This window comes from Etheostoma spectabile, chromosome 12 (assembly GCF_008692095.1).
Source record: "Etheostoma spectabile isolate EspeVRDwgs_2016 chromosome 12, UIUC_Espe_1.0, whole genome shotgun sequence".
NCBI lineage: Eukaryota > Metazoa > Chordata > Actinopteri > Perciformes > Percidae > Etheostoma > Etheostoma spectabile.
Window position 1 is genome coordinate 5,446,128 of NC_045744.1, and position 9,472 is coordinate 5,455,599.

Genomic DNA, 9,472 nt, shown 5'->3' on the forward strand with positions numbered 1-9,472 from the left:
CCACGTTAAGCTTTTTCACGTTAAGCGTTTTAGAACGTCCCTCAAAAAAAATGTCAAACACGCACTTTGCTGCCTAACTCACATTAGTAACAAGCCCGCCAGACGGACAATTGCGGCTAACAACGACATGTTAGCTAGCTAGCAACGCCGTCACAAATTAACTGACACACAAAAATATCTAAAATGCTAATGTACACCAACAGAAAAAATGTATTGACTTACTTTTCCGCTGTCGAGGTCCTATATGAAATCATAACAACCAAGACAAGATATTTATGTTCAAACTAAAAAGCTTATGTGTGTTTGCAAAGATCACTCTTTTGAAGCATGCAGCATGGGTATACCAGGGACACTAACACAAGGTGGATGGGTGGGAATGATATTCCGGGGAGGCCCTTTTAACCCAATCATGACATTCACTTGTTTACAAGAACCTGGTCAACTGTGGAATGTTCCAAACAGTCCCAGTTCTTGCATCCTGTCCCAGGTATTTAAAAACATGTTGACAGGCCTCAAATTGTGGTAAGATAGCTTAAGACAATAAAGTTTTGTCAGTTGAAAGATTTGTCTGGTAGAGTATATATTAAACATTGTGGAGGAGTTTCTGAACAATGTTATATTGGTATGAAAGATGCAAACTAGTATTATTGTTAAAAGTGATCATTGTGAATATTTTGAAACTTGAAAAATGAAGAAAACTAAGACGCGGAGAGCTCGAAACTCCCGTGTCTGAACAGCAGGGTTAAAATAGATAATTTGCAGATGCGGCGTGTGAGGAGCTATTGTTTTATTAAAAACTTCAGTTGAAAACTATGTTAACCTTAAACCTGGTGCTCTGGTTGGTTTCTCTTTTACCAATAGATAGCAAATCTATTATGTACTGAACCCACTTTTATGTAAAACAATGGAATTTAGCCCACATTATGTTAAACAACTATATACAAACAATTTTTCTGTTTACCACACCACTTAATAAAAACAGCCATGCAGGGGGATGAAAGGGCGGAAAAAAGATGCTGAATACTTTTTCCCCCCCGGCCCTTTTCCCTTGCCTTATACCTGCGAAGTCCTTCCTGGTAAGATTAATCCCAATTCAAGATTCAAAAGTACTGCATATATTTGTGAAACAAATGGCAGTTAGATAGATGTTTGGAGGTTCTAAACCCTGATGATTAACAAATTCACTGGAGCAAGTCAGTAGTCCTTACAGTATAGAATTGATCTAGGGCTATATCTCTTCTGTATTGCATGTGTATCAGAATCCTAAAATAGATATGCCCCCTTCTCTGGTCATACATTTATTTCAATCCATTTAGCAGGAACAAAACAACCAAAATGGTTATAATAGGCCAAACGTGGTTTGGTATTGGGAAAGATAAAAGTTATTAAAAGATGATGAGTTTTGTGATTTAGTAAAAAAAAAGCAGCAATAGCATTATTAGTAATAATGAAAGGAACTGCATACAAAAAATTAAAATGTAAATTGAGGAATAGCCCCCCCAATTAAAAGAAGTACAAGTAATAAAAAATACACAGCAAAGACATAAATGTCATGGATCGTTTAAAACAGTTAATCGATTTAAGGATAATTTTTCAGAGGAAGGAGAAATAACATTGAAGAAGAATGAAGGAGGAATGTGGATCATATGTATGTTGAAAATGGCTAAAGGGCATTGGTAAGGTCTCGAGCAAAATGGTGGAACAAGGGGAAAGAATTCAAGTTATTTTTTTGCTCAGTAGAAGCGAAATGCATACGAATAATTTGACTAGCTCTTAAAATTAAAGATAATATACTCTACCTCTTTTAGAAATTGCAAACTATTGTTGGTACCATTTATAGCAATATAGAAAGTCGATGTTCAACTTTGCGTGTGAATGTGGATAATTCATTGACGTCAATTAAAGCATGTACACAACTATACTAACCTGAAACAATTTAAAATGGCTTGCGAAAGTCCAATACTAAAATGGAATTTCAGAGTCTTCGGGTCAATGAAAAAAAGGGGAAAAAATCTCCTGGTAATGTGGGCTTTCAGTTGATGTTAGTTACTTTTTGGGAGTATTGAATATCCTCTATTTGATTCTTAAAGAATGCACTCCTACAAAAAAAAGAAATGCCACAAAGTATGAAAGCAAGGCTTAAGATGGCTTCTCCCTAACCCTGACAAAGATACTCTATTAAATAGAAATGGAGACCTTAATGCTCTTAAATATTGACTATTAAAATGTAATATTGATTTTTGCAAACGGTTAAAAAAGAGGTTCTTAATGAGATATAAATGACAACACAGACCGCTTTAGTTCAATCATACATTAGCCCAATATAAAATTGTGCTAGACCTTGCGGACTATTACTGAACCATATACTGATGCACTAAGAGTATTCTTGATTTTTATAAAGTCGATCCGGCAGAACACTAGTTTTTACTAAAAGCACTTAAGATTTTGATTTTGGCCAAATTTTATATCTGCTGTTGAAACGTTTTGACAAAAATATGGACAGGCTGTGATATTATATCCAAACACACAAAAGAATTCCTGTAATGCGGATCTGTTCGCCAAGCTGCCCATTTCTCCGTCTGTTCCTGTGGTGGTTGAATATTGCATACATATTCTGCATAACCCTGTATAAAGGTTTGTTAATTTTTGGTAAGGAGATTAGAGTAACTCAAACAGCGGATGATACAGCTATCTTATTGAGCGAACAAAAATCAGTTTGCATAGGCTATATACCTAATTAGACCAATGTCAGCTGCTTAGGGGTTTTCACTTAACAAATCTACAATGTGAAATTGTTTTATGTCTGGTATCAGGTAGGAAGAGGAAAAAATGTTGAATACTGTTGGAAAAAGTAAAAATATTAGGATTCATACTCGCAAAACGTATATGGAACGTCAGCATCTTTAATTTTTCATCTAAATTGAAGGAAGACTAAAACTATACGATACTTGTGCTTCAAGAAGACATTTGTAAATTTAGGAAGGATTCTTTTGACTAAAGCATAAGGGAGTCAAGATGTTATCCTGCCCTCTCTCTCATGTCCATGATTCAATCTTGTATAGAAATAACATCCTAAAAAAAAAATACCTAAATACATAAAACAGACACCACCATTTAAAAAAAGCGGTTTGCTCTAAGGATGAAGGCAGCAGATTTGAAATTTTGGACTTTTTGGGACTCTAATTACACCTTCAAGGTTGAAATGGTTGAAGGAATGTTTGAGAGCACAGAGTCTTTCTGGTACTTTATTCCCAATTACGTCTTTAATTGTGTTAAAAGGTTTACTTTTTGTTGAATGTAACTACAGACTGACAAGCTTTGCCTTTGAAACTATCCCATTTTTATCACAAGCTTATTGGCATGGAAGCTGTGTCATCTCACAACTTTTTGTTATCACCACAAAACTATCTGTGGAATAATGAATGCACTACTAAAAGGAACAAGTCCACGGTATTTGCACTAACTGGCATAGGGCGTGGCTTGTTCCTTTTAGAGGTTGTATTTCAAACAAAGTGAGGGTATACATTTAAAATAATACATAATATCATATCACACAAACTTGTTAATTTCAAAAAGTTCATGCCAATCACAGGATGGTAGCTTGTGTAAAACCGAACCAGAATTAAGTAATTCACCTTTTTTGTTTTGTTTATTTTGCCTTACATTCCGGAAAACGTTTAGAAGATATTTGATGCTCAAACATTCACAGACAATTACATTAGAAGGGTAAACATAGTATTACATTGTTGAAGTAAAGATAGGAAATTAAGTAGCCGACATCTTGTTAATCTTTTCATTTACGGGGAAAATTTCCCATCCATAAATCCAAGTTTTCTAATTCCAAAACCTGCGTTAAGTATTTCACATTGAAGCTGACATTTATTGTGGTCTCTATTTAATAACTACACAAAAAAGCTAGATTTTATTTCTGACATTACTCAAAGATGTTAATTAAGGATTATACATGTAAAACTTATTTTTTTACAGGCGTTCACCTCTTTATTTCTGTCTTTTTAATTTTTTAGGTATGACTACTTTTTGTTTTATTGTTTTTTTGGGAATGAGATGGCAAATTTTGTTGCGTTATTTCGTTAAAAAAAGCAAAAAAAAAAAAACAGAGAGAGAGATAGAGAGAGAGCGAGATGATGCGTTACGGTACTGAAAAAGGAATGAAAGGGAAAGACAGACGGAAAAGTTTGAAAGACAAAGAAAAAGCACTTGAAGGAATTTGCTGAACTCGATCCGGAAGGGAGAGATTGTTGGTTAAACAATTTTTCTGACTTAACAACAGACTGTTTCCTGACGGAGTTCGACGAGAGCGGCGGCGGATGGATCACGGGCGGGGCATACACATCCGAGGGGTCGACCAGAATACGGTGAGACGTTCGTGTTATCATTTGTCCCCGGAGTGTTCTTACTGGGACAGCATACACGTGCACAACGAACAAGGCCTGCTACGATGGGGTGGTAGGGACGGGTTGTAGGCGAGTGGCTGTGTGAGGATCTATTGTAACGAGAATCGCTGGGATAGATGCCAGATGGATGGGGGGAAATAGGGCTGCATTGTTGACGTGAATTATGTGTGAAGCGTTTGTCAATACTTGCAAAGGGTATGTAAAATTAAGGTGTTGAGGTTAGAGAAACCACACTGAATATTGTAAAGATTTCTTGTGTTGAATTCAGAGATGACCACAACAGGGGTAAAACTGTATTGATTTTAGAGTTTAATATAATAATCCTAACCTTTTACAAACCGTTGTGGGGCATGATATTATATATTTTTTTATGAATCACAGGGAAAAAAGGGGAATATAAAAGAACAATTTCAGTGTTACTACTTTGTACCAAAAATAGAAAAATAAACCTTTAATATAGTTTAAACTGATCTGGAATGTCTAATATAGGCACGTACAGACATACCAGAGGACAGCTGACAAAACCAAAAGCTATTTCATTTACGTTGGGTAAAGGGTTGAAAGCGCTACAAGCTGTAACCGGGCAAGTGTCAGTCTTACAAGTTTCTTTGTCAGGGGGACATCAATGAAAATCATCTACATATAGTAAGATTGGCTGTCCTTTGGGCCCTTGGGGGAAATTTTGGGACCATTCTGGCGCTCATGGACTTGCGAATGATTAATGGTTGGACTTTGCGAGTATCCCTGGGGGAATCGGGGTCATGTATATCTTTGTCCCCCAAAAGTCGAAAGCAAACCAAAAAATTACTATTCTTGGTCTAATGGTACAGCAAAGAATGCATTAATGATAATCTCACTAAAGTGAAAAAATCCGCATCTGGCCATCAGAAGGTTTAACAGAAGTATAAGGATCAGAACACAGGGTGCTCTTTGTAAAACAGCCACTGTTAATGCCTGATAAGTACTGGTAACATCCGCTAGCCTTACGGAGGGCGAGAGATTGCCTTTACTGGGAGATTGGGGGTGTTACAGGGGGAAATCTTCACACTGATTATTACTCCGCTCTTATGAAGGCTTCCATAACGGTTTTATTCATTATATACATCTTGTTTTCAAAGGATATTGTCTGACCACGGGTCTGTAATCTTGTTTTGGTCTGATTTGCCCACAGTTCTGCTCTTTCACTAGGCCAGTGGTTCCAAACTTTTTCAGATCAAGACCCAAAGAGAAATTGATATACCCGGGACCCAAATTTACAAAAATGACACATGAATCATGGTAACAGCTACATTTTAAACCGTGGACAAAGCCGGAACAAAGCCATGAATTTAAATTCTATGAAGTATATTTAGGTCCCCCTAATAAAAGTAACCAAAAACAGAAAAGTTATTATTCTACTTTCTGTGTCTCACCTTTCCTCTTTCTCATTTTATCATCCCCTCCCATTCATCATCACAGTACCCACACCAACATTTTTTCAAATAATGCTGAATTTAAATGAGATGTATGTGGCTGGTGAAGATATCAACCAGCTGATCTATTCTAGGTGGGGTTTGGGAAGTGCCCAGTCTGAGGTCATGTGAGCATTTAGTTGTTTCTGTATTTGTTTTTCAGGTTAGGCTAGAGTCGAAAAGCAAGATTCACCACGACTTAGTGTGCCACATTGAATCAACACCTTAATGTTTTAAGCCTAAAAGGAGAACTCCACCTGCTTGGAGATGAGAAATCCAAGACGTTGCTAGGGGTTGTCTCAATAGCATTCTTCTGGCAATGCTTACCTGCAGGTGCACAGTCTCTAACTCTGTCTGACTTAGGCCAAAGCTCTAGTGAGGCACAGCTGGGAAAGGATACCTCACCATTGAAGGTTTGGAGATCCTGACAGTCAGGGACCCGTAGCCGCGTTAAAAGGTCTCCTGTAGAACAGACATGTGCTCTCAACAATGGTCTGTTTCACAGAGGGCACTAAGGGGAAAACACCTGTGTTTCTCTAGGGTACGCAGACAAGACAGGAAAGGGAAACATTGCCGTCCTCCTCTATCCAGCGGGACGGCACCGTTCCCAGGCGTTGCAATGAATCCTGAATGATCGGTCCAGATCATATGCGGTTGTCCTTTCCTTGAGGCTTTGTGTCAGTGTGTTGGACCTGGTAGTGAAAATTTCCACAAGGTAGGCAAATTTTGCCAAGCCACTGATTGCTCCGAAAATGCTTGGCAAGATTTGGGTAGCTCATTCTTGAGATAGGCCAAGAACTCTTTCTCAGTTCCCACATCTCTGCAAAAATCTCCTTTGGGAAAGCCACCTCACCATCACAGTGGAAGAAGCAGGTGTTCTTGCTCTGCCCCAGTTCCTCATAACTATGGGAAGAGCCTGATTGTAGTGGTCGCTTTTTTATTAGTGTCACTACTCTCACAAACCATATCAAAAAACTTCTCCAAGGGTCAGTGAAATGCTTGCGCCAAAGTTCTCTGTGGTGTACAGGGTCACCTGACAGTGGTAATCACACTACAAAACATGGGCAACGAAAACAGACCTCCACCCAAGTCAGTAATGCTTTTTGCACCACAGTACAAATTCACAAGACGTCATCCATTCCAATTTGAGGCTTTCACCTGTTTGTCCACAGCTAGAAAATATCTTCTCTCTTGTTGTTGTGTGTAGAGTGGTTACAGAAACAAGCATCTCTTGATATCTTTACCACTGATGATCTGACAAAGACATTAACTGGGGAATACCAAGCCAATCAACAGCACCTAGCTAGCTGGCAGTGAAAACAGTTTATGTTCCAATATTTCCTCTGTACACTAACTTTTGAATGTCCTCTGCAATGTCTGTGATTCTGGCTGACAACGGTGTTATTTGACAGGGGATCGACTTGATTTTGTTGCTGCTTCCCCCCAAGACAGAGAGACACACATCTTTAAAACATGGTTTTATTTCAGCTGCTCTCCAATAGAAAATGGGGCTTATTTGCCTTGGCAATGTGGAAGCTGACTTGGTATGATGCCTCAGCGCTGCTCGGTTTCCTTTGACTGCCTGATAGATAAACAGGGGAGAATCATTAAAATTACAATATCATTTGTAAATTAGTCTCCACGCTGCATTTCGCCGGGAGTTACACGCTTCGAGTAATACAAAACACAACACCCACGTTACCTGACTCTTCAATCGTCAAAAAGGGAAGTTCTAAACCGCTTAACGTGAAAAGCTTAACGAGGTTTAATGTACCTAAACAACGATCAAAGTATCATCGGGATGAGCGGAGTACAGCATTATCTGTACTGTATCGTATCTGTTTAACAACAGGAATTATCTGTATCCGGAATCCGTACTCGGACTGGCGGGGCCCTAAACCGGAAGTGGTCCTAAGTAACCAGGAGGGGGTCAGGTTCTCGTGAAATGTGAGGGGGGCTTTAACTGGTAGTTTGTTAAGGATGCATTGATATGAGTTTGTCAAAAAAATGGTTATATGTATTGCTGATGTGAAAGACTATGTACATGACAGCATCAAGCTTCAGATCCATGGTGTGCTGGTAACACAACAAACTATATACAGAACGTTTGCCACACATAATACAAAACATGCGGTTGCAATTATGAAGGTAAAAGGAAATGGACAAGAGTCTTTGAATAATCCATATAACTTTCTTTTGTTTAAATTTTTATGTTTTTTGAGATTTCAGTGTGATTTTGTTTTTTTGGGGTCTTTTTTATTTTTTTTATTGTATTTTTTATATTTCCACACCAGGGTTGTGTGTGTGTGTGTGCTGTGTGTGTGTGTGTGTAAGAGAGAGACACAGAGAGCAGAGGGGGGCGGGGGGTATTGGGGGGGGGGGGGCAGCTCACTGACAGTAAAAAAAAAAATAAATCAAATGGCAGAGACGGCAACCGGGAGTAAACATTGAAACCGAGCAACACGTCATGAAACCCCACAAGCCCAGAAATCTACGGTTATAAGTCTGTAAGTACTAAAACCAAAGTAAAACAAACTGAAGCGAAGAAGAAATCTAAACGTTAACGTAACAGCATCCGAAGACACGCCTGCTGCCTGACGGAGGGGAGGACGCGCGCCGCGCGCGAGAGAGAACAGAGAGAGGAGAGCGAGAGAGAGAGAGGGAGCGCATTATCCTTGTGCTGTGTGTGTGATTGATTGGAGCGTGTGTGTAGGCGGGGGGGCCGCTGGGATTATTCCCAGAGGCTGAGCGGCCAGTGAGGAGTTGTATTCAATCCGAGCACGGATATTGACTCATATGACCGTATGATACTGTACTTGGCAAAAGGTGGGCCACATATCCGACGGATACTCGTTTTCCGGGACAGGATTCACCTATATACCTATTTCTCTCATGATTGGTCGACAGCTTAATGCAGTACCGTCCATAATATTAGGACTTTGGGTCCAGATTTTTTGTAACAGTTTTCATGGTTTTGAGGAGCAATATGGGAGGAGAAAAATATGATGATAATGTCCTCGTTGTTGTAGGTACATTAAACCACGTGTCCTCGCCATAGCACAAATGAAGAAAGAAAGTAACGTGAGATAATCTTCTACAATAGTGGGATTTCAGTTTAGTTTTTTTGGACAGGTTTCAAGGGTTCATGGACAAGATATGGCCCCATGGTAGCAGGGTTGAGATTGATCGTTGTTTAACGTACAGTAAACCACGGTAGCTTTTACGTTAAGGTTTTTTTAGAACGTCCCTCAAAAAAAATGTAACACGAACTTGCTTGCCTAACTCACATTCGTAACAAAGCCCGCCAGACGGACACCAATTGCGCAACAACGACATGTTAGCTAGCGAGCAACGCCGTCACCAATAACTGGAAACACAAAACTATCTAAAATGCTAATGTACACAACCAGAAAAAAGGTATGACTTACTTTTCCGCGGTCAAAAACAGTTTTTCTTGAAGGATCTTCTTTGTAAAGGAAAAACTTTGGACTTTCCCCGAGGCTGTGAATGTTTTGGTTTGAAGATGTCTGTACAGTTTATTCATTTTAAAACTCTCATTACTGAGTACTCCCCCATAATACCACAGAGGCCTATCTTATCCATACT

General features: G+C 39.1%; 1 protein-coding gene and 1 long non-coding RNA gene across 2 annotated transcripts in view; both read left to right on the forward strand.

Moving 5' to 3' along the window:
* The window catches only part of LOC116699268 (trichohyalin), a gene marked incomplete in the record, with an annotated part of 124,483 nt that overhangs the window by 51,484 nt on the left and 63,527 nt on the right, over positions 1-9,472 (forward strand).
* LOC116698808 (uncharacterized) overlaps positions 8,893-9,472 on the forward strand; it is a 5,361-nt gene continuing 4,781 nt past the window's right edge. The window contains exon 1 of the long non-coding RNA XR_004334305.1: positions 8,893-8,911. This is a non-coding gene — a long non-coding RNA (uncharacterized LOC116698808). The remainder of the gene's footprint in view (positions 8,912-9,472) is intronic.